We start from the raw sequence: 24603 nt of genomic DNA, 5'->3' as shown, positions 1-24603 counted from the left end.
TTCCATACTCCTTCAGGGAGAGGCAGTGGTGGCAGTAGACCAGTAACACCTCCGGCCAGTCTGCCTACCGGGTAGCTAAACTAAGAGAAAAACAGAGCAAGGTGCAAGGGAAGCTGGGCAGAGCTGTCTTCTGGAGAAAAGTGGTTGGAACAGATTGCTGCTGAGGGCAAATAAAATGTATTTTGATGCATCAAAGAGTTGTATACAAACATCATCTTGTGCCAGACAGAAATGGGCGAAGACTGAGGATATTCCTCCAGTCCCTGCATCTTAGTTTCCAGCTCATACTGCTTCCCTCAGACGAACTGGATCCCAGGCCTAGATTACAACACACACAACCCATCAATTTAACCTTGACCCAAATCCTCTGTGCTAAACAACTGTAATCTCTTTCCCAATGTCTCAACACATCTGGATTTCGGCTGTCAAATGGTGCCAGGATCAGGAACTTCTAATCTCTACCAAATGATATTACCATACTTATCCTTTCCTTCATTTCTCTGAAATTAATTTTGTGGAAATAACTGTGCTCTTTCTCCAAGTTTCTTGTTCCAGAGGCCAGAGAAATAGTACAGGGATTAAGGCACTTGCACGAAACAGACTCCATTGTGAATCTCCAGCACTATCTGTGGTCTTCCACGTACCACTCAGAGTGATCCCAAAGTCCAGAGCCAGGAGTTATCCCCGAGCACTACCCAAAAAATGAAATAGAAGCTTCTTTCTCCAAAAAAGTTGAGAAATAAAGAAATACATTCATAGGAGTGGGCCAGTTATTCTACCAAGGGGACTTATTGGGGCTCCTAATGGCATCTTGAGTCCATCTGTCTCTGGGGTGACATCATTTCCCCAGATCAATCTCAAATTATTTTTTATTCTTCATTAAAATTTCTTATTCATCACAACTGGCGTAGTATCTTTCCCTAGAATGACAGCTCCTGGGGTACAGGCCCTTCTGTCCATGGCTTTTCGTGTCTCTGCCCACAGCAGGAGGCTGTTGTTCATTTATTCTGAAGACTCTGCCATCAAATCACTGTTGTCCCACATTCCATCCCTCACATCCCAGCTGGAATACTCCCCAGGTTCGCTGACAGTTTCCTCTGCCCCGACACTCCCTCGTTCTGACTCTCCCTCTCTTTCTTCCACCTCTGACCACACAAAGTCCTCACTCTTGCTCAGCCCTGACTGGCTTCTCTGATTCTCTCTTGATGGTCTCCTCCTTGGGCACCCCTGACCTTGTGCTCTAGTGGACCCAGTGACTGCTCTCCCGTCCTTCCCTGCTCCCTTTTCCTATTTCCTTCCTGCTCCGCAGGAAGTGGGTTTTTTTCACATTCTCTGAATTCTGTTTTGTGTTATTTGTCTTCACCATCCTGTCCGTCTCGCAGATGCTCCATCGCATTGGCTGAGGCTGCAGTGTGACTGAATCATGTGTGAGCAGTAAGGCCTCACAGTCCTTTGAAGGATGCAGCCCAAATAAATGGTCAGTGGTGGGATCTGGACTAAGTAGGGGATGAAGGGGTACTCTGGTGACCTCTGTGTGGAGGCCATTGAAAGGCATTCCGGAAGTGACATCTGAGCAGAAAGCTATGGATACAGTAGGCGAGTTCAGAGCACTGGACAGTGAGTGGAGCAGCCATCATAGTTATGGAAAAGTAGCCCGGCACGTCTGTGGAACCGAAACCTTTGCTGGCTCCTTTGCCATTCTTCAATCAAACAATAATGAAAAGGCTTCTGTATCTGAATACCATTATAGGACATTGTTAAGAAGCAGCCATTTCATTAGGCCTCTATATTCTCAAACCTGCATTAGAACTTGGAGATTCTCTAAAACTGGGTGGTTGTGGAGTTTGCTGCGGTGCATTTACTCGTCCCCTTTTAAAATTAACAGGAGCCACTTCCCTTTATCAGAAAGCACTTTAACTTCTGTTTTCAAATCCAGTCCTTCAGAGCCAAGTTTCAGTAAACTGGGTAGGGATCTCCCCGAGGGCCTGGGGGAATAAACTAGTCTTTTGGCCTGTGCTTTGATTTATCTAGTAAACCTGTAAAGGAGAAGGTTCCTGGCAGTGTCTTAGGTTCACCTTAAGATAAATTGAATTACCTCAGCTCAAACCTGGTCACACAGTTGCCTGAAAAATAAAGGTAATTAAATGGGCAAAAGAAACGTAGGAATCATGGTGTGGAATTTTTAATCTCTCAATCTGACAAAGAAGTCTAGTTCAGAGAGGGGCTGATACAATACCCAAGTTGCTTTGTTCACTTTCTTCATGTTAAACATTCGCATGCATTCTCATGTTAAATCCTCAGCCTGGAAGGAGGCTCTAGATTTCCTTACCTGCAAAATCAGGCTAAGAATTCAGCAATTCCAAGCTCGTGGTCAGAGGCTGGACAACTCAGCAGTTACTTGTGGTGGCTGCTCACACTTCTGTAAATAGCTTTGCTTTTGTCTGTCTCTCCAGTCCGTGGTTGATGGCTGTGCTTACTTACTGCAATCCTTTGAAATCTCTGATGCTGATGAGGGAATTTCCACAGCAGCTGTGTCATCATGGGCCCTGGCTTAATAGCACACTGTTGTTAATCAAGATTATGCAACTCTCAAAAACAACACTCTCAGACCAAATGATTCTGCATGTTGCAATAGAGTGGAGCCCAGGTGTGCAGTGGCAGCACTGTGCTCGCACATGAGTTTGTGCTCCGACTCCAACAGGATCGTCTCCTCTCTTCCTGGTGTTGATCTTAGAATCCTGTCTGGAGTAATTATTAGTAAAGTAAACAAAATTCCTCATCAAATGGACCTTCACTTCGCTGAGGTCTGCTGATCTTGGATAAAAACTATCTTCTGGAATAAGTGCAGCATACCACACCCAATGGGTGGGGGATAGTAGCCCTACCTTCTTCCCTTCCCTCCCCCCCAAATTACTTCTACACATTTGGAGAAAACTGTTTACTAAGGCAGACATCCTGTGCAGAGATAACATGGTTTTGTTAGGAACAAGGTAGTCTAAGAGTTACTCTCCTCCAACAAAGAAATTCAAAAATAGAATTAAATTATTTGTCACCTGATTCTGAAATTTGTTGAAACCTTCCAGAGGTCAGAAAGGTTAGCCAGGAATGAAAAACCCTGAGTAGTGGATGGAAAATTCTGAAACCCTTGCTACCTCTTTTTCTTCTTATTTTTGTTGGACAGCTTAATTTACTCCCAACACTTCATGATGTTGGTCTTGTTCAATTCCTCTTGATGTCAGTGGGCCCCACGGGTCACTTATGTGAAGTGGGGAGGAGGAAGACGGTCACTTTCTCCCCAACCGCCTCTGCCACCTGGGACCCAGTAAGAGATATCATTGAGACTTGTATGGCAGCTCTCCTGGGAACATCTTGCCAAAGACTCAGACTACAGCACTCAGGCTAGATTAATCATTCCTAACCCTAGCATGGTCCAAATCTATTTATTACTTTTTGGATCATGACAGCATTTGTCCATTACCAAGCTCTTAACTAATAGTTAAGCATTATGGCGCTTTGGCCAGGCCCATCTCGATGCCAGGGTAGCACATAGCTTACTGCTTGCCCTGGTTCCATCCAGTCCCTCGTTGGGACCCTGCTTTTGGGGGCGCTAGGAAGTGAGGGCAACTGAGGCTTAAGTTGAGAAAACAGATGCCCGGGAAGGAATAATATTCAAAGCCAATTAAATCATAAGTTACAAAGCATAATATTGTCTTCCTGTGTCTATACAAAAAGGACATTGCATTAAAATAAACTATTCAAAAGACATAAGGAAAGGAGAAAGGCAGTATTAACCTACAATATAAGTTCAGTGTCCTGGAAAGATATGACCTTACATATTAACAGAAACTGACTAGGAGAATAAGCTGATTAACTGTTTGGGGAAGGGAGCATAGAGAAGTAGTTACAAATAAAAGAATGGGAGTGACTCGGGAGCACTGGGATGGGAGCAACCCAATAAACCTAAACTACCTGAGGCTATGCAGGAAGGACAAATCAGTGTTATCCTACATGTGTGTATGTGTGTATGTGTGTGTGTGTGTGTGTGTGTGTGACACCATGATTTACAGATATATGGTACCATGATTTACAAAAGTTCACAGTTGACTTCTAAGCATACAATATTCCAGCACAATCCCACCACTAGTGCCCTCAGGTTCCCTCCCACCCCGTCCTCCATGCCATGTACATTGTTAAGTTTGGTTTTTATAGTTCTGTCTCCTGCTTTCAGTGTGTTGGCTGTGGTTTAGATATACACATATTCCACACCTCTACCCCACTGATGTACCTGAGGCCCCTGCCCACCTCTTCTTATTCCTTCCCCAGTTTCTTTCCTTCCCTGTCCCTTCCTGTAATCTAGGGTCAAGGCTAACCTAGCCGACCTAATTCCTTGCATTCCCATAACCTGTTTTTTTGCTAAGTTGGATCATCTGTGGTTTGTCCTTCTGGTTTACTTCACTTAACATGATAGCCTCCAATCTTATCCAAGTTGCTGAAAATTACATGATTCATTTTTTCTTCCATTCATTATTAATAGAATAATGCTGCATAGTATTCCACTGTGGATATACACCATTCCTTCATAATCCACTAATCTGTCTTTGGATACCGTGAACACCAGCATTATTTGGGAAACCTCTGGAAGCTTCTTAGATGAGCTTCTGGAGGCCTAATTAACTGATCATGGGAATAAAGTATGGAAGTTCACTGGTGTTAAAGGGAACCAGCTGTCTTTGTGAACATCATTCCAGGGAGAGAAGAGACCTTGGATCTCGGGCACACTTTCTCCATGCCTGTCACAGGGAGGGCTGCATTGAGGGTCTGACTCTGAAGGCCACTGTCCTGTCACTGTCTGCTGGAGATGGTATGTCTGAGACAGAGAAACAGGCACTGGAAGGCTTGTGAGGACAGGGCATCAGTGAGCTTGGGAAGAGGGGTGAGAAGTGGCCTGGGAGAGGGGCAAGGCCCAGGATGGAAGAACAGGAGCGACCGGCTTCCTCCAGGAAAGCTGCACTGCTCAGGGAAACAGATCCTGACCTGCATCCCCCTTTCCAACCCAACACTTTCCTCAGTCTTCTCAGAAAATATTGGGTATTTTCTTTTCTTTTTTTTTTTTTTTTTGTTTTTTTGCTTTTTGGGTCACACCCAGTGATGCTCAGGGGTTACTCCTGGCTTTGCACTCAGGATCACTCCTGGCGGTGCTCGGGGGATCATATGGGATGCTGGGAATCGAATCTGGGTTGGCCGCATGCAAGGCAAACGCCCTACCCGCTGTGCTATTGCTCCATCCCCAATATTGGGTATTTTCTTATTTGAAAGACATGCTAATTCTGGTTGTTAGATAATTAAAATGGTGATGATATGCAAACTTGAGCTTTTTTCCGCATAAGTATATTGGAACTTGCTCTCTAGGAGCCTGTGGCAGATGGACCCTGATGTCACAGGGCTGGCAATGAAATGGGTGGCTGGGTCTCAAGCGTAGAGAGGTACTAGAGGGGCACCAAGAGCAGCTGGGGTGCAGGCACTGAGGCAGCATTGACATAGGTTACCTTTGCCTTTGCCTTCCCTCACCAGGCTTGGTGGAGTTGAGAAAAAAAAAAAACTGTCAGAGCTGCAGGGTGACAGTTGCAAAGGCAAAAGCAGATGTCCGACTGGTGAAGTCAGGCCCTAACATGTGCCTCTTGCATTCCTCGGGCCTGTGTTCTCTGGGCGCAGTTGGGGTGCAACAGTGAATCTTCTAAGAGACTGTTTGCTCTGGGAACTGCGTGGAGAAAGCCATCATCATAGGGTCCCCAGACTAAGGCTGGAGGTCCTATCTGTACTGCCTCAGTCTTCTTGTCTTCAATATTGATGTATTTTCCTCCCAGTTTTCTATATGGCTTCAGGCTCATTTTATCAAAAAGTAGAGTAAGCTCCTGTAAACCCTTTGCCACATTTCCCCCCCCCCCTACTTTTTTATCTCCCCAAGTTCTCTGTCTTTTCTTTCTTACATGTATGTCTTTGTGCATTCATGTTAAATACAATTCTTCTTTTTGGGGCTCAGGGAATGACGAGGGGCTTAATCTACATGCCCTGAAAGCATGAGGCCTTGAACCTCTTCATAGTGCTGCCCACATGCATAGAGCCCGTTCCTGGCAGCTGCCTCTGCAATCCCTGGTGGCACAGTGATCTCCAACCCTGGCAGCCACAGGTGCCAGTGTGCCATAACTGCAGTGTGTGATGTGTGGTGAGTAGTACACAGCGAGGTGTATAATTTGGTCATTGCAGCAACTGCAAAGGAAAGGGGAGAAAGATAAGGGAGTTGTTCACATCTCACCAAGTAGCAGACAATCTATATTGATGTTAAAAAAGTCTTTCCTGCACTTGGATTGCCTTACAACGTGTGACATGTCCCCAGTGAGCCCAAAAGTGGGGGATTGTGACAGCTAGGGGAAAAGCTGTGAAGATTCTGGCCTTGGTCTGTACTTTCACACGCCTCACGCTGGCTATCCTAAAGTGTTCACTGTAGACATGTTCACAGCTGGTCTTGCTGCTTCTGTTTCTGGGACCGGTTAAATTCTCTGGGCTGACATCTCTAACTCGGGGGGGGGGGGGGGGGGGGGGGTCTGCTGTGTTGCAGAATTTTCCCTAATTGAAAGTGTCTGCTTTTTCATCGAGGTCTTCAATTTCATGAGATTTGATCAGTTGAGAAAGCAGCAAAAACTTGATATTTCTAAAGACTGATTATTTTGTTTTTTAAATCCAATATCATTTATTGAATCTTGCAATACTGGGGTAAAGAAGGAATTAATGGTCTACTGTTTGCTTGAAACCCTCTCTTAACACATTTGTTCCCATTTCTGAGCTTTATAATCACTCTCAAGATTCGTAACATTATCTTCATTTTATAACCAGAAGAATGAAGCCAGAAATAAGTCTTTCTTTTTTTAAAAAATTTATTTAATTTTATTTTTATAAAGTTTTTTTATTGATTGAGATCCTGTGATTTGCAGTACTGTTAATAACGGTATCTCATGCATATAATTCTAACTCCCCGCCAATCACCAGTGGCCCCCACCTTCCTCCCTCAAGGACCCCAACACCCCTTCCTTTACCACCACCATCCCACACACAGATTCAATTGTATGGATAAGTTCTCCCACAATGTTGTCATTTGACCTTTTTTGCTACCTTAACTTTAAATCCCACATAAATGAATTTTCAGTGCACCAACTCTGGTGTGATTGTCCGGAGCAGGGGCTGTGGGGAGCAGCAGTAGGAGTTCAGTTGATTCTGAGGGAGAAAGGAGAACACAAACCCGCATATTAGCACATCTGTCAGAGCGGGAATGCTGGGTCAGCGCGGTTTCCAGAGCCAGGAATGTTCTCCAGCCTCCTTTTCAGATTCCCAAAGGGCTGGCGGGCTCCATCACAAACAAAACCTTGAAAACCTCAGATTCCAGCTTCTCACGAAAAAAATATAACTCTAGCTGTCATTTTACCAACTCTTAATCAGAGCTCTCCCTCAAAAAGTGGACACTGAAAAAAAGATAGCAAGAGGCTAACTGCAGACTGATGGCCAAGGGACTGGAGGCGAGGGATGCAGCTCAAGCCTGCTCTGGTACAAGGATTCAGATCTTCTCGTTATTCAAAATAGCTATAAATTCTAATGATTTCTACATATTGATCAAACTTAAAAATTGGGCTGGGGCCAATAAGGTGGTACAGGGTAAGGTGTTTGCCTTATATCAGTGGACCCAGGTCCCATTCCTGCTACCACACACCCTCAAGCCCAACTGGGAGTGATTGCTCAGTGCCGAGACAGGTGTAAGCCCAAAGCATCTCTGAGTGTAGCCCCAAAACAGAAAACTAGAATAAAACAAAAACCTGGCTTTCCAAAGACAGTTTTGTTCTCTTTCCTCTCTGTGCATGGGTTTGCCCAGGCAGTGCACACAGCAGCGCTGCCACATGGGCTCACCCTGATACACTCTTCTCAGCTCAAGCCAACTGTGGTTCTGGACCTCACACAGGTGCTTTCTAGGAGTTACACATGCTACTGTACTTGCAGTTTTCGTTGCAGTGCTCAAATGCTCTTTGTTGCGACACTGGGGATCACGCTTAGTGTGTGTGGGATGCTGAGGGCAGTTGAGCATTCAGCTTCCTGCTTGCAAGGTGGGTTCTTTTTCACTCCAGCCCCGGGCCCCGAAAATAATGTTTTTTGAAAAGTCTGTCATCCAAGCAGAACACCTGGCTGGAAGGAGATGTCCTTTCAGTTCTTCCAATGTGTCTTCTACAGAGCAAATTAGCTAGAATTCAGCTAGATGGCTGACTGCCAGGCTATGTGAGCATAGCCCTTCCGTGATGCTTACACTGAACTTTAATGGTCTGTAGTTTTTTAAATTGAAGATAGATGTTTGAAAATACTTGTGAAATCTGCCTGCTGTTTGTGAATCCAGATGAGAACACACCAATAATTGCTTCATATGTGCTTACTTCTTTCTAAAACTAAATGCTATAAACATCACCCATGTGAAACTAGAATGTTTCGTCCTTTCTGAAAGATTGTTCATTTTCCTCTGGCTGCCAGTACTGAGTGCAAAAGTCAAATCTAGAAGCTCTATTAGCTTCTCTTTGCTTCTCACCCTTTCCCTGGTCCCAGTCACAGTTATTTCCATATTTATGGTTTTCAGTATATGCCACCTTAAATTCTTCAATGGCAAAATAGGAATCACCAGTGGATCAGTGTGTTTGATACAAGGGCTCCCTCTTGTCTCTCAGGTGAAAAAGAGCCTCCCCTTCCAACATCAGGGCTGCCCAGTGTCACTGTCACACTGGGGCTGCATGGCATGTGTACAGTCAGTGTTCACAGAACATATTCACAGACTTGTGCGAACATCCTCATGGTCCATTTCTACAACTGTTTTGTTCTCCCCAAAGAGACCATATATCCACTAAAAGTATTACTGCATCCGCTCAACTGCTGGTAACTTCTCTACTTTCTGTCTCTCTGTGAATTTGTCCACTCTAGGCACATCATATAAATGGAATTATCATTATTTGTCCTTTTGTAACTGACTTATTTTTCTTAGCATAATTTTCTCAAGGTTAGTTCATGTGGCTATACACATTAATATTCACAGATCTGCTGAGACCCTGCTTTCAGTTTTTTGACTCTCTACCTAAGAGTGAATTTTTTAGATCGTATTGTAGTCCTGTTTCCAATTTTTGAGGGCCTGCTTTAGAATTTTTTAAAGCAGTTGTAGCCACCATTTTGCATTTCCACCATTAGTATACAAGGATTTTGATTCATATCTATCCTTACCAATACTTACTTAATTTTGTTGGTGTTATTCTAGACCAGATATAGTGGCCATCCTAATGTGAGGTGATAATGGATAGTGCTTTGGTATAGAAGTGAAACACTTTTTCTCTGGAACATTTGTCAGTCTCTTTTTATGCTCATCTTGAACTCTAGTCCTTTCACTTGCCCTCTTGTCTTTTATATAGACTGACCCTTTGGTTTGGGAGGGCTGTGTGTTTGTCAAAAGCCATACTGCACAACATTGTAAGCCAAAGGAAAAAATTGAAAATTAATTGTGTTAGTATTTGGAAAAATGTGCCTCGGACTCTGTAAAATAATTCTACCTCCTGTATAGCAGCATTAATGCTTACGATGAATGGGAATGATTGGCTACTGTTTTGTGATGGGAAATACACAGGGGTCCAGAATATGGTGTCTGACATGGTCACCTTAGAGTTTTCCACTCACCACAATATCCAAACCAAGTGTGCAGATGGAGCCGTCACGTTGATGGTATAGTGGTTAGCATAGCTGCCTTCCAAATGTGCAGATGGAGAGTTCAGACATTGTTAAGACTAACAATGCAGTGCTGCTGAGACCAGATGCTGGGGGGAGAGGGAGGGTATGGGTGTCAGGGATTGAGTTAATCATTTAATTTGGGGGCTCCATATGCACATCATATGCTACTGCCATTTGAGCTATTTCTATAGTCCTATACTTTGTCTTCTTGTGAAATTTCAAAGAGGCAACAATGACAAAGAAGAGCCAAGTGTATCCTGATCCTTACTGAAACTTGTATAAAACCAAGCTCTATGGATAACAGGCTAGGGATGAGGGTTCATCAGTTTCCTAAGATTAAAAAAAGTGTTTAATCCTCTTTGGGAGGCCCAAGACTGTGGTTCAGTGGTACAGAGCCCATTTTGCAGGTATGAGGCTGTGAGTTTGATCTCCAGAATTACCCACATGCTGAGTTCAATCTCAGTAGTACTGTTAGGGATCCCTGGCATCACAGAAAGAAAGTGTATGATGCATGGTGCCCAGCAGCCAAGTGTATAGAAGCATTGTGACTAAAGTGCACAACCAACTATTGCACCCACCACATTTACCCCTCTGTACCCCCAAGAGCATCACACAAGGACCCCATGGTTATGTCACACCAACTCACCTCACTTACAGGTCAGTAACAGTGTGGTCCATGGGGGTACTATGGACACCTTGCCTGTTTGCTCTGGAGTATCCCCAAAGAGTGCTACAGAAGGATCACGACCCCAGAATCCACCATCTCATCTAGCCCCTAGAAGCACATAAATGCATCTGCACACTACTTTCCTCCTTCATATTCCACAGGAAAACACATGGGATTCTTGTACTTAACTCACTCTGGACTCAGTTGGTTGCCTCTGACCATACTGTGCTAATGACTTAATTATAGCCCAAATCTTATTCAAACAAAAACTCACAAATGTAGCTAAGGGAGTAATAGACCATAGAATCTTAATTTACAGCTGGAGTAATGGCAGCACCAATGACATTGAAAGCCTTGCAGGAATCCTCATGCAAAACTCTATAAGCAACTAGTTAGTAACAACAGAATTGGCTGGGATAGTGCTAACAAAGAAGAAAGGGAACACTAGTTAGTAACAATAGTATTGGTTAGGCAGAATCCTATCTAAAGGCGTTATTTCTCCTTTCCTTAGTCCATATCCATTTAAACAGTCATTGTAGGATAACATTGGTTTACCTTTCTCCTTGACCGCAGGGAGCTTGGGTTTGTTTATTGATCCTCCAACCTGTCAATTACCTTTGTCTCCTGATCAGACTCCTCTGACTTGTAAATACTGTTTTTCTCTTCTCAATGTCTTTTGCATGCATTTTTCCAGAGAAATTGCCTTTTGTATGGGCACAGGTAGACAGTTTAAAAAGATGAGCCTGGGGGCTGGAGTGATAGAACAGTGGGTAGGGTGTTTGCCTTGCATGTGGCTGGCCTGGATTTGATTCCCAGCATTCCATATGGTCCCCCAAGCACTGCCAGGAGTAATTCCTGAGTGCAAAGCCAGGAGTAACCCCTGTGCATCACCGGGTGTGACCCAAAAAGAAAAAAAAACAAGCCTGTAACTTGGGAGTTAATTGATTCCAGATAATATTACCTCCTGGACATCTGCTCTCTTGACTTAAGCCTCAGTTTTCCTTACTTCCTAGATGCCTAAAAGCAGGGTTCCAACGAGGGATTGGATGGACCCAGGGCAAGCTGTGAGGTACCCGGCATCGAAATGGGCCTGGGCAAAGTGCCCTAATGCTTAACCAGAAGTTAAGAGCATGGTCAAGGACAAATTCTGTCATGATCCAAAAAGTAATAACTAGATTCATCTGGGGTTAGGAATGATTGATCCAGCCTGAGCACTGTAATCTGAGTGTAGTGAGATGTCCCCAGGAGAATTGCCCTCCAAGCCTAAATGTGTCTACTACTGTGTCTGTACAGAATGGCAAATATTGGGAAGGAGAATTAAAGATGTTAATTAAGTTACTTGACTAAGGAGAGAAGAAACACAACTTAAGAGCTATTTTGTGACTCAGAAAGAAAGTGATAGACATAGAAAGATTGCATTCAGCTAGGGAACATAAAGTAACAAAATAGGAGACTAACACCCAAGAATGGCCAAGATTAGTACCAGGAATGTTACTCCATAACTTGGAGGTCAACCACACATACTAGGGGAAAAGGGAGCTCAGATAAAGAAGGGAATACCAAATAAAGGTGTTGGGAGGATCCTCCCAGGATGGGAGAAGCATGCGGAAAGTAGACTATAGACTAAACATGATTGTCACCCATTGCCTCTTTTGCAAACCACAACACCCAATAAGAGAGAGAGAGAACAAAAGGGAATGCCCTGCCACAGAGGCAGGGTGGGATGGGGGAATGGGGGGTGGGAGAGATACTGGGATCCATGGTGGTGGGAAATGGGCACTGGTGGAGGGATGGGTATTTGATCATTGTATAATTGAAACCCAAGCACAAAAATGTGTAAGTCTGCAACTGTACCTCATGATGTCTCACTATTAAAAAAATTTTTAATAAAAAAAAAAAGAGCTATTTTGCCCTCTCATGCTGCATGTGGTCAGGAAGACTTGAAAAACATGTTGACTGCCTTTCCTGGCAGGAGACATGGTTTGGGAGGGGATAAAGAAAGAGACATAGTTGCTGGGGGGGGGGGGGGGGGGTTAGTGTGTGTGAGATAGAGTGTGGGTGTGTTAATTGTGGCCTGAGGGGGAGAGTGTTGTGGAGTTAGAGGGTTGGAGAGAGTTGGGGGCAAGTTGGGGAGAAAGTTCTGAGAGTTATGGAGAGAGTTTGGAAGAGACCAGAGATGGAATAAATGACCACTGATCACCAACAAGCTTGGCCCTTGTTCCTCCTTTGTCCGCCCAAGGCAACGGCCATTCCAGGCGGGGAAGTGGTTCCAGAGCACTGAATGCAGGTGGTAAGAGAGAGACGCCCAGAGCACGCAAATATCCCTTAACTAGTGATCACTCCTAGCTTCACCTGAGCTAAAGGTACTTACACAGCCCAGGAAAGGAGTTTACACAGGTCATCTTAAATTTACTTCTTCGTAATATTTCTAGTCCTCTCTTTCTTCCTTGTTAGCAGTATTTCAGCACCTTTTCAATGCCAGGCTAGCTTATGGCTTGCCCTGGGTCCATCCAAGTCCCTCATTGGGACCCTGCTTTTGGGGTGCTAGGAACTAAGGGCAACTTAAGTTAACATAAGCTGAGTAAATATGACTGATGCCCAGGAGTAAATATTATTCGGAGTCAATTAACTCCCAAGTAACAAAAGCACAGCATTCTTTTCCTGTGTCTATGCAAAAAGGATATTGCCCTAAAGCAAACTATCGCAAAGGACATCTTGAAAGAGAAAAAGCAATATTTCACTTACAAATACAAAGCCCAAACTCCTCTGAACAACCTGACTTTACACGTCACAGGGTCTGATTTGGGGATATAAATGATTAACAGATAGAGGAAGTAGAGCACAATGGAGAAGTTAAACACAGAGGAATGGGAGTGCCTGAGAAGCACTGTAATGGGCATTACTCAATAAACTTAAGCTCCCTGTGGTGGAGGAGAAAGGACAAACCAGTGTTATCTAGCAAGCACCAACAAGGAAGAAAGAGTAACACCCAGCTAGTGCACTAGGGGGCATCGTGGCAGGGGGGTGGGAGTGGAGGTGACTACTGAGGTACACGTGGTGAATTTAAGATTCCCCACCAGACTGGAACAGACACAATGGGGAAGCAATATAGAATGCCACTATACTTAGTGACCAAAGATAGCACAGAAGACTGAATCAGTACTAACCAGCTCTATAGTCAGATCAGACAGACTATAAGACAAACCAGCTCTATAGTCTGTCAGATAAGAACTTTAGAGAGAACATGGAGGATGTGTAATGAGCTCATTGAAGCAATGGTACAAGTACAAGAAAAGATGAAGTCAGAAATGAGGAAACTATAGTCAGAAGTGACAAACTTAAAAAGTTTACTAGGTGACTCTTTTAGTCAATGGAAGTAACAGCATCTGAGGAAAAAATCAGTGAGCTTTAAAATGAGATGCAGGAAACCTCTACAACAACATATGATGGAGAATCTCTCAATGAAAAGCACATCAGAGAATTATGGGATGATTTGAAGAGGAACAACATATGAATCATTGGAACCCCTGAAGAATAGAGAGGAAACTCAGATGAAGGATCATTACTCAAATAAATCATAGTTGAGAAGTTCCAAGAGCTAAGGAGTGCATGCACCCAGATTCAAAACAGTTGCTAGCATAATGACAGACGATATTACAGCAACACAATAGTAGTTGGAAACTCCAAAACTGCTTTATTACTTCTGGTTAGATTAACTGGGCTAAAGCTCAACATGGAATTACTGGCTTTGAACAAAGAAATGAAAACAATGAGCTTAACAGACATGTATAGTGTTCTTTATTCCACAAACCTCAAATACACTTTTTTCTCCAATGCATTTGGGCATTCTCCGCGATAGACCACATTTTGGGTCTTTAAACATAACTCAAAAAATCAAAAAAGGAAATGTATCAATAATTTTCTGACTGTGATGTGTTGAAAATGGAAGTTAATCATAAAGAAAAACGGGACAAAAACAAAAAAAATTTTAAATACTTGGAAATTAAACAAGTCATTACTGAAAATTAAATGGGACAGAGAAGAAATCAAGATTCCTGGAAACAACTGAGAATGAAGATAGGAACTACCAGAATATATGGGACATAGCAACAGCAACGTGGAGAGGAAAGTTCAAGGCACTGCAAGAATTCATTAAGAAACAAGAAAAAAAAATCATATAAATGACCTAACTATACAATTAAGCAACTAAAAAGACAAAAAAAAAAAACCCTAATAACAAGCAGAAGAAAGAAAATAAAACCTGAAGTAAAAATTAATGAAATGAAAACTAAAAAAAAAAAAAGACTTAAAAAGACTTAAAAAAAAAAGACCCACAAAGAAGGAAAAAGAAAACTCTAATAAAATAAAATCAGAAATGAAAGGAGACATGTTACCATAGATAACACAGAAATTCAAATTCATCAGGGGTTACTTTAAAAATCTTCATGCCATATAATGGGAGAACATAGAAGAAACTGATAAAATTTTCAACTCCTATAATTTGAAACTCCTACTTCCAAAATTCAGTCTAGAAGTAGCAGAACGCCTGAACAAGTCAATTACTATCAATGAAAGTGAAATGGTGATCAAAATTCTTCACCATTTAAAAAATAGCCCAGTGGTAGCCATCCTTATATCAGACCACATCGATTTCAGAGTGAGGAAGGTCATAAGAGACAGTGAAGGCCATTTCTTATTGATCAAAGGATCTGTACAACAGGAAGAACTTACAATAATAAATGTATATGCACCTAATGAGAGACCAGCAAAGTACTTAAAACAACTACTCATAGATTTGGAAAAAGACATCAATAGCAACACAATACTAGTGGGAGACTTCAACACTGCTTTGTCACCTCTTGATAGATCAACCAGACTCAAGCTTAGCAAGGACATACTTCATTTGAGGGAAACAATGGAAGAAAGGGACTTGGTAGATATATATAGGACACTTCATCCACAAAAAGCTGAATACACATTCTTCTCAAGCGTCCATGGAACATTCTCCAAGATAGACCACATGCTGAACCACAAAACTTGCCTCCATAAAATTAAGAAGATAGAGATTGTATCAACAATCTTCTCAGACCATAATGCGCTGAAATTAGAAGTAAATCACACACAAAAACAGAAAACTAAATCAAACACCTGGAAATTAAACAGTGCACTATTGAACAACGAGTGGATTAGACAGGAAATCAAAGAGGAAATCAAAAGATTCCTAGAAACGAATGAAAATGAGAACACGAGTTACCAAAACTTATGGGACACAGCAAAGGCAGTGTTAAGAGGAAAGTTTATAGCTCTAAAAGCATTCCTCAGGAAGGAGGAGCGAGCACACATAAGTAACCTAACCTCACAGCTTAAGAGCTTGGAGAAGGACCAAAAAAAGGAGCACAACCCGAACAGGAGGAAGAAAATAATAAAACCCAGAGCAGAGATTAACAGGATGGAAATCCAAAAAACAATCTGAAAGATCAATGAAACCAAGAGCTGGTTCTTTGAGAAAATTAACAAGATCGATAACCCTCTAGCAAAACTCACAAAGAAAGGGAGAGAGAAAACCTTAATAAACCGAATCAGAAATGAAAAGGGGGTCATTACAACAGAAACCACAGAAATTCAGAGGATCCTCAGGGAGTACTTTGAGAAGCTTTATGCCACGGAACATCAAAACCTCGAGGAAATGGATAAATTCCTAGACTCCTACAGACTCCCAAGGCTGAACCAAGAAGACCTGCAATACCTGAACAGACCTATCACCATCAAGGAAATTGAAATGGTAATGAAAAGTCTCCCCAAGCACAAAAGTCCTGGCCCGGATGGATTCACTAGTGAATTCTTCCAAATCTTTAAAGAGGACTTACTCCCAATGCTCTTTAAGCTTTTCCACGAAATTGAAATATCAAAAACACTTCCAAACAGTTTCTACGAAGCAAATATCACACTGATACCAAAAGCAGATAGAGATACCACAAAGAAAGAGAATTACAGGCCGATATCCCTGATGAACACAGATGCAAAGATCCTCAACAAACTACTAGCAAATAGAATCCAACTACTCATCAAAAAGATCATACACCATGACCAAGTAGGATTCATCCCAGGGATGCAAGGATGGTTTAACATTCGAAAATCAATCAACATAATCCATCATATCAACAAAAGAAAAGATAAAAAGCATATGATTATATCAATAGATGCAGAGAAAGCATTTGACAAGATCCAGCACCCCTTTATGATGAAAACCCTAGCCAAAATGGGTATAGAGGGGACCTTCCTCAACATAATTAAAGCCATCTACCACAAGCCTACAGCAAGCATCATCCTCAATGGGGAAAAACTGAGAGCCTTCCCTCTAAGATCAGGGACGAGACAGGAATGCCCACTCTCTCCACTTCTGTTCAATATAGTACTGGAAGTACTTGCAATAGCGATTAGGCAAGAAAAAGATATTAAGGGCATTCAGGTAGGAAAGGAAGAAATCAAGCTCTCACTATTCGCAGATGATAGGATACTCTACTTAGAGAACCCAATAACCTCCACCAAAAAACTCCTAGAAACAATAGACTCGTATAGTAAAGTTGCAGGTTATAAAATCAATACCCAAAAGTCCATGGCTTTCCTATACGCAAACAGTGAGAGAGAAGAAAGCAACATGAAAAAAACAATCCCGTTCACAATTGTGCCCCAGAAAATCAAGTACCTAGGAATCAGCTTAACTAAGGAAGTAAAGGACCTGTACAAAGAAAACTACAAAACGCTACTTCAGGAAATAAAAGAGGACATGAGGAAATGGAAAGATATCCCCTGCTCATGGGTCGGGAGACTTAACATTGTCAAAATGGCAATACTTCCCAAAGCACTGTACAAATTCAATGCAATCCCTATAAGGATACCCATGACATTCTTCAAAGAAATGGAGCAAACACTCCTGAAATTTATATGGAACAATAAGCCCCCACGAATAGCTAAAGCAATTCTTGGGGAAAAGAAAATGGGGGGAATCAACCTCCCGAACTTCAAACTGTACTACAAAGTAGTAATAATTAAAACAGCATGGTACTGGAACAAAGGCAGAACTGCAGACCAATGGAACAGGGTTGAATACACTGACATCTCCCCTCAATCATATGATCATCTAATCTTTGATAAAGGTGCAAGTAATGTGAAGTGGAGTAAGGAAAGCCTCTTTAATAAATTATGTTGGCATCATTGGACGGCTACATGCAAAAAAATAGGCTCAGAACTCTGCCTAACACCATGTACAAAAGTAAGATCAAAATGGATTAAAGACCTCAACATCAGACCAGAAACCATAAGGTACATTGAAAATAAAGTTGGCAAAACCCTCCATGATATTGAAGCTAATGGTATCTTCAAAGATGCCATGCCACTGGCCAAGCAAGTGAAAACAGAGATAGATAAATGGGACTATCTTAAACTAAGAAGCTTCTGCACCTCCAAAGAAACAGTGACCAGGATACAAAGACAGTCTACAGAATGGGAAAGGATATTCGCCGAATACACATCTGACAAGGGGTTGATATCCAGGATATACAAAATACTGGTTAAACTCCACAAGAAGAAAACATCCAACCCCATCCAAAAATGGGGCAATGAAATGAACAGAAACTTTCTCAAAGAAGAAATCCGAATGGCAAAAAAGCACATGAGAAAATGCTCTACATCATTAATCATCAGAGAGATGCAGATCAAAACCACAATGAGATACCATCTCACACCTCAGAGACTGGCCCACATTCAAAAGAACAAAAGCAACCGATGCTGGCGTGGATGTGGCGAGAAAGGGACACTCCTTCACTGTTGGTGGGAATGTCCACTGGTTCAGCCCTTCTGGACAACAGTATGGACGATTCTCAAAAAATTAGAAATTGAGCTCCCATTTGACCCAGCAATACCACTCCTGGGAATATATCCCAGAGAAGCAAAAATGTATAGTCGAAGTGACATCTGCACTTGTTTGTTCATTGCAGCACTCTTTACAATAGCCAGAAACTGGAAGAAACCTGAATGCCCAAGAACAGATGACTGGTTAAAGAAACTTTGGTACATCTACACAATGGAGTACTATGTAGCTGTTAGAAAAGATGAAGTCATGAAATTTACATACAAGTGGTACAATATGGAAAGTATCATGCTAAGCGAAATGAGTCAGAAAGAGAGGGATAGACATAGAAAGATTGCATTCATCTGGGGGATATAAAGTAACAAAGTATGAGATTAATACCCAAGAATAGCTGAGATCAGCACCAGGAGGATTACTCCATAACTTAGAGGCCAGCCGGGTATCCTAGAGGAAAGGGCAGTTCAGATAGAGAAGGGAGCACCAAATAAAGGATGTTTGGAGGATCCTCCCAGGAGGGGAGGTGCATGTCGAAAGTAGACTATGGACTGAACATGTTTGCCACTCAATGCCTCTTTTGCAGACCACAACACCCAAACGGAGAGAGAGAACACAGGGGATTGTCCTGCCACAGAGGCAGGGGGGGATGGGGGGATGGGGGTGGGAGGGATATTATCCATGGTGGTGAAAAACGGGCACTGGTGGAGGGATGGGTATCTGATCACTGTATAATTGAAACCCAAGCACAAAAAAAAATTGTAAATCTACAACTGTAAAAAAATAAATAAATTAAAAAAAAATAGCCCAGTGGAGGGAACTTGACACTGGTGGTAGGATCAGTTCTGCAAATTTTTATGTCTAAAACTCGACTGTGAATAGCTTTGTAAATCACAGTGCTTTAATTTAAAAAATGTCAGGGAAAACTGGCCCAGGCCTCAGTTAGCCTTGTACCTGACTTCCAGCTGCAGCCTGGAGCCTGGACACAGAGATTGTTTGATTGAAATTAGGTATCGTTCCCTTTTCCTGTTTTCTGCATCCCAACATGGGCAGAATGCAACTTGGTCACACCTTTTGATCATTGCTTCCGGTAGGGTTGTGCTAGGGACATCATTATAGACTCACCAAATAAAGGTATTGTCTCATTCCACTCATATAGAGTTGAGTTCTTTGTGTTTGACTTTGGCACACACCTAGGTGCTCTTGGGTACTGAGGTCTTCTCGTGGGGCACTCCCAGTAGTGCCAGGAGACCATGTGGTGCTGGTGATCTAACTGGGCTTTCTGCATGTAAAGCGTGTGCTCCAGTCTGTTGGATTCTCTCTCTAACCCTCATTTAGATACATTTAGTGCAGGTTTTATAGGAATCTACTTCAGTTCTAGCTCAAGGTACAAGAAACTCTGCGACTCTAAGTAGGTGTTCAGTAGGAAAAACTTCTGATCATTGTAAAAAAATGAAATGTTTTCCAGCAGTAATCCCACCAGCACATGTGATTTTCTTGCTCTGGATTTCCTTTTGACTTAATGATGCATACTTGACTCCTTTCCTGTAGCACTTTCTGCAGTAAGAGTATCCTCCAGTTGTTAGCAGTTCAGGGCACGACTCATAATAAGGACAAAAAGGAATAAGATCAATGAACAACGTACAGCCATTGGCAGTTTGCTTCTAGTCTTGTAAAGAATACATCAATCATGTGTTGTTTATATTTGCTCACTTAAATGAGCTTCCCTACGACCCATCAATACCACTTCTGGGAATATAATCTGGGAGCCCAAAAAAACACAGCAGAAATACATGCACTTTTAGGTTCATTGCAACACTGTTCACAATAGCCAGAATCTGGAAATAACCCCAATGCCTGAGAACAGAGGACCAGATAAAGAAACTATGGTACAGTGCACAATGGAATACATGCAGCTGTTAGGAAAAAATGATTATTATGAAATTTGCTTATAAATGGATAGAGTTGGAGAATATCATACCAAGCGAAATGGGTAAGAAGGAGAGGGATAGGCGTAGAATGATTGGATTCATTTGTGTCCAATGAAACATAATATGTAGAAAACATAATAGTAGAAAACACTGATACCCCAGGACAGTAGAAACAAAGGCCAGGAGGATTGGTCCAGGGTTGGAGGCCTGCCTCAAGTGCTGCAGGAGAAGGCAGTTGGGATAGAGGAGGGACCGCTGTGACAAAGGTAGTTGGAAATTATCACACTGGATTAGAACTGCATGCTTAAAATATGTAAAGGAACATACATGAGAACCTCTAAGTATCTGTATGGCAAACCATAATGCCCAAAGGGGGGAGGGATGGAGGGGAGTGGAGAAAGAAGAGAGAGAGGAGAAAGAGAAAGAAGGAAAAGTGCCTGCCGTAGAGATAGACTAGTAGGAGGGAAACTGGGGACATTAGTGGTGGGAAACGTACACTGGTAGAAAGATGGGTGTTGGAACATTGTATGACTGAAACCCAGCCATGAACAGCTTTGCAACTCTATCTCACAGTGATTCAATAATAATAATTTTAATTCGCCTACACTATTCTTTGTCACAGCTATAAGGACGATCAAAGACCCTTCTTTCACAGAGCTTATGGTTTTGTAGAGCAAAGATAACAAACACATAAGTCAGATCAGATAGTGATAATTGCCATGAAGAAAATAGGATAATAGTTTATGAATTTATTAGAGGGAGAACTTATTATGGAACTGCATGCTTTAGATAGGGAAGATTGGTGAGCAGGTTATATTTGATTTGAGAGCTGAAAAGATGTAGTATTTAGAAAGCAAGAAATTTCAGCAAAGGAGACTGCAAAGGAAAAGGAAGCCTGGAACAAACAGGAGATGGGCATGTTCCAGGGATGGAGAGAAAACAGGTGTGGTGGGGTGGAAGTGCACAGGTGAGGCCAGGAACAGACAGTTCTCTACCTGCCTGCACAGGAGCATTGTTGAGGAGTTGTCAACAATGTCTAGTGCCGAAGTCCCATCCCCAGAGATTATGATTTAATTGGCCTGGAGTGGGGCCTAGGTGCTGGTAGGTTACAAAAGCTCCCTAGGAAATTCCATGGACGACCCAATTTGAGAATATCAGTCTTGAGCATGCAGAGTCACACAGACTTTGGTAGGGAGCTGGGGCTCAAACTCTGAGATGCGGGTAGCTACTTAAAGGTCTGGGCCAGGGAACAAAGGGGTCTGACCCACCACTTTGACTGTGGTGTGGGGAGTAGAAGTAAGTGGTGTCGCTGACCCAGCTCAGAAATAAAGAGCTTGAACTATGGTGCTATCAGTGGTAAGAAAGTCATTTGGGGGGTGTTTTAGGGGTTACAGCCATAATTTGCATTGACGTTAGGATGTGAGGAAAAAGAGGCCGAGACTCCCTGCGAGCTGCCTCTGTGTCTGGATGGACAGTGGTTCTGTTCACAGAGAGTTTTGAGAGGAGGAACATACTGTATGCGTTGGTGGGAATGAAAACTTGAGGCTTGTTTTCTCACTAGACTTAGATAACGTAGATAATCAGATTCACCAGGATATTCTGATAAATCCTATTTTGCAAATGCAGGTTTTCTAGAAACTTCCAAAGGTAAGCACCAAAAGGAACTGACCATTTCCATTCGTGTAAGAAGGAAAGCCATGCTGATCATGAGCTCCCTTCCTGCAGGGAGAAGACTGGCTAGAGGACAGGAACGTACTTTGAGAGAGCGCTGATAGTCAGCACCTGTATTGCTATCAAAACTGAATGGCTAGGTGCTGAATAGAATCTAAAATAACATTTAAGGGTTTTTTTCCAATAAAAATGCCTCCTAAGAGGACCCTCCCAGGGTGGGAGAAGCATGCTGAAAGTAGTCTATAGATCAAACATGATTGCCACTCAATGCCTCTCTTGCAAAACACAGTACCCAAAAGAAGAGAGAGAGAACAAGGGGGAATGCCCTGCCACAGAGGCAGGGTGGGATGGGAGGTGGGAGGGATGCTGGGACCTGTGGTAGTGGAGGATGAGCACTGGTGGAGGGATGGGTACTTGATCATTGTATAACTGAAACCCAAGCACAAAAATTTATAAGTCTATAACTGTACCTCATGGTGTTTCACTAATAAAAAAAAAAGGAAAAAAATAAAAACCAGAAACAAAAAAAATGCCTCCTAAGGGGTTGGAGCGATAGTACAGCGGGTAGGGCATTTGCCTTGCATGCGAACGACCCGGGTTCAATTCCCAACATCACATATGGTCCCCTGAGCACCGCCAGGAGTGATTCCTGAGTGCATCAGCCAGGAGTAAGCCCTGTGCATCACCGGGTGTGACCCAAGAAAAGCAAAAAAAAAAAAAGCCTTCTAAAACACATCTAGCTCACATTAAGGTGATTTCCTTCTCTGATCAGGTTCTCAATGTCCAGCAATTAAAAATAAATCATGTTTTTAAATCATAATCAAATTATTATAATCACTTACAAGATACTTATAGGGAAAATAACAAGTAATTTGTTGTGGCCACCTGTTCCCTCTTATGGAGGAAGTGAGGTAAATTACAGTGGTAGAGGTTGACAATCAGATATTCAGAAAAACATCATGATTGTAATCTCAGTAAGGCCAAGGGTGATCTGTTACCCTGTTTCTTTCTTAACTTCTCACCTGGAAACTTTTTTCTTTTCTTAATATTTTGTTATTTGGCCATACCCAGCAGAGCTCAAGCTTACTCCTGCCTCTGAGCTCACAGATCACTCCTCACACCTGGCAAGGGTTAGGGGGCCATGTAAGTACAGGGGCTGACCCTGAGACAGCTGTGTGAAAGGCATCTTAGCCACCATCCCATCTCTCCAGCCCTACAACCGAGGCCTTTTTTTTAAAATTTGTATGTTTCGTAAAGGTATGAGGGATTTTTTGTTTTGTTTTTTAAAGCTGATACTCTTCTTAGAGTCAGCACTTAGCTGGGTGAGCAGGAGGGTTCAGTGAAACCTGCAGTCCCAGCATCCTCTTTTTTGACATTTAGTTCTAAGGAAACTTGAGATGTGGCTGACTTCCAGCGAAAAGCTAGAGAATGTAACTGTCACATGGGTATGGTCTGCACTAGAGACCGTGTCGAAGCCTCAGGAAGTATGTTACATGACTTTGGAGACTGAATGACTCCCTGCTGTTTCATACTCCTGAAAGGTCTCCCCTGGTAAGCAACTCAGAAAGGATCTGGACTGTCTACATCTTTTTTTTAATAGTGAAACAACATGAGGTACAGTTGTAGATTTACAAGTTTTTGTGCTTGGGTTTCAGTTATACAGTGATCGAGTGCCCATCCCTCCACCAGTGCCCATTCTCCACCACCAATGATCCCAGTATCCCTCCCACCCCCCATCTCATCCCCATCCCATCCCGCCTTTGTGGCAGGGCATTCCCTTTTGTTCTCTCTCTCCTTTTGCGTGCTGAGGTTTGCAAAAGAGGCATTGAGTGGCAATCATGTTTGGTCTATAGTCTACTTTCAGCATTCATCTCCCATCCTTGGAGGATCCTCCCAACACCCTTTATTTGGTGCTCCCTTCTCTATCTGAGCTGCCTTTTCCCTAGCATGTGCGGCTGGCCTTCAAGCCATGGAGTGACCCTCCTGGTACTTATCTCAACTATTCTTGGATGTTAGTCTCCTATTTTGTTACTTTATATTCTCCAGATGAATGCAATCTTTCTATGTCTGTCCCTCTCATTCTAACTCATTTCACTTAGCATGATACTTTCCATGTAGTACCACTTGTATGTAAATTTCATGACTTCATCTTTTCTAACAGCTTTGTAGCACTCCATTGTGTAGATGTACCAGAGTTTCTTTAACCAGTCATCTGTTCTCGGGCACTCGGTTTTTTTTCCAGATTTTGGCTATTGTCAACAGTGCACCAATGAACCTAGACGTGCAGATGTCATTTCAGCTATACTCTTTTGGCTCTCCTGGATATTCCCAGGAGTGGTATTGCTGGGTCAAATAGGAGCTCAATTTCTAATTTTTTGACAATCATCCATACTGTTTTCCAAAAGGGCTGAACCAATCGGCATTCCCACCAGCAGTGAAGTCCTTTTCTCCCCACATCTGCGCCAACACCGGTTGCTTTTGTCCTTTTGGAAGTGGGCCAGTCTCTGTGGTGTGAGATGATACCTCATTGTTGTTTTGATCTGCATCTCCCTGATGATTAGCGATGTAGAGCATTTTCGCATTTTCTCATGTGCCTTTTAACCATTCGGATTTCTTCTTTGAGAAAGTTTCTGTTCATTTCATCGCCCCATTTTTTGATGGGGTTGGATGTTTTC

The 24603-nt window shown here is 42.6% G+C and overlaps 1 protein-coding gene across 1 annotated transcript in view; it reads left to right on the top strand.

The window, feature by feature from the left end:
- The window catches only part of MCC (MCC regulator of WNT signaling pathway), a 275994-nt gene that overhangs the window by 192856 nt on the left and 58535 nt on the right, over positions 1–24603 (top strand). The gene's annotated exons all lie outside the window — the stretch shown is intronic.

This window comes from Sorex fumeus, unplaced genomic scaffold (genome assembly GCF_029834395.1).
Source record: "Sorex fumeus unplaced genomic scaffold, SorFum_2.1 ptg000131l, whole genome shotgun sequence".
Lineage (NCBI taxonomy): Eukaryota > Metazoa > Chordata > Mammalia > Eulipotyphla > Soricidae > Sorex > Sorex fumeus.
Note: the sequence above shows the minus strand (reverse complement) of the source record. Positions and strands in the feature narration are given on the sequence as shown.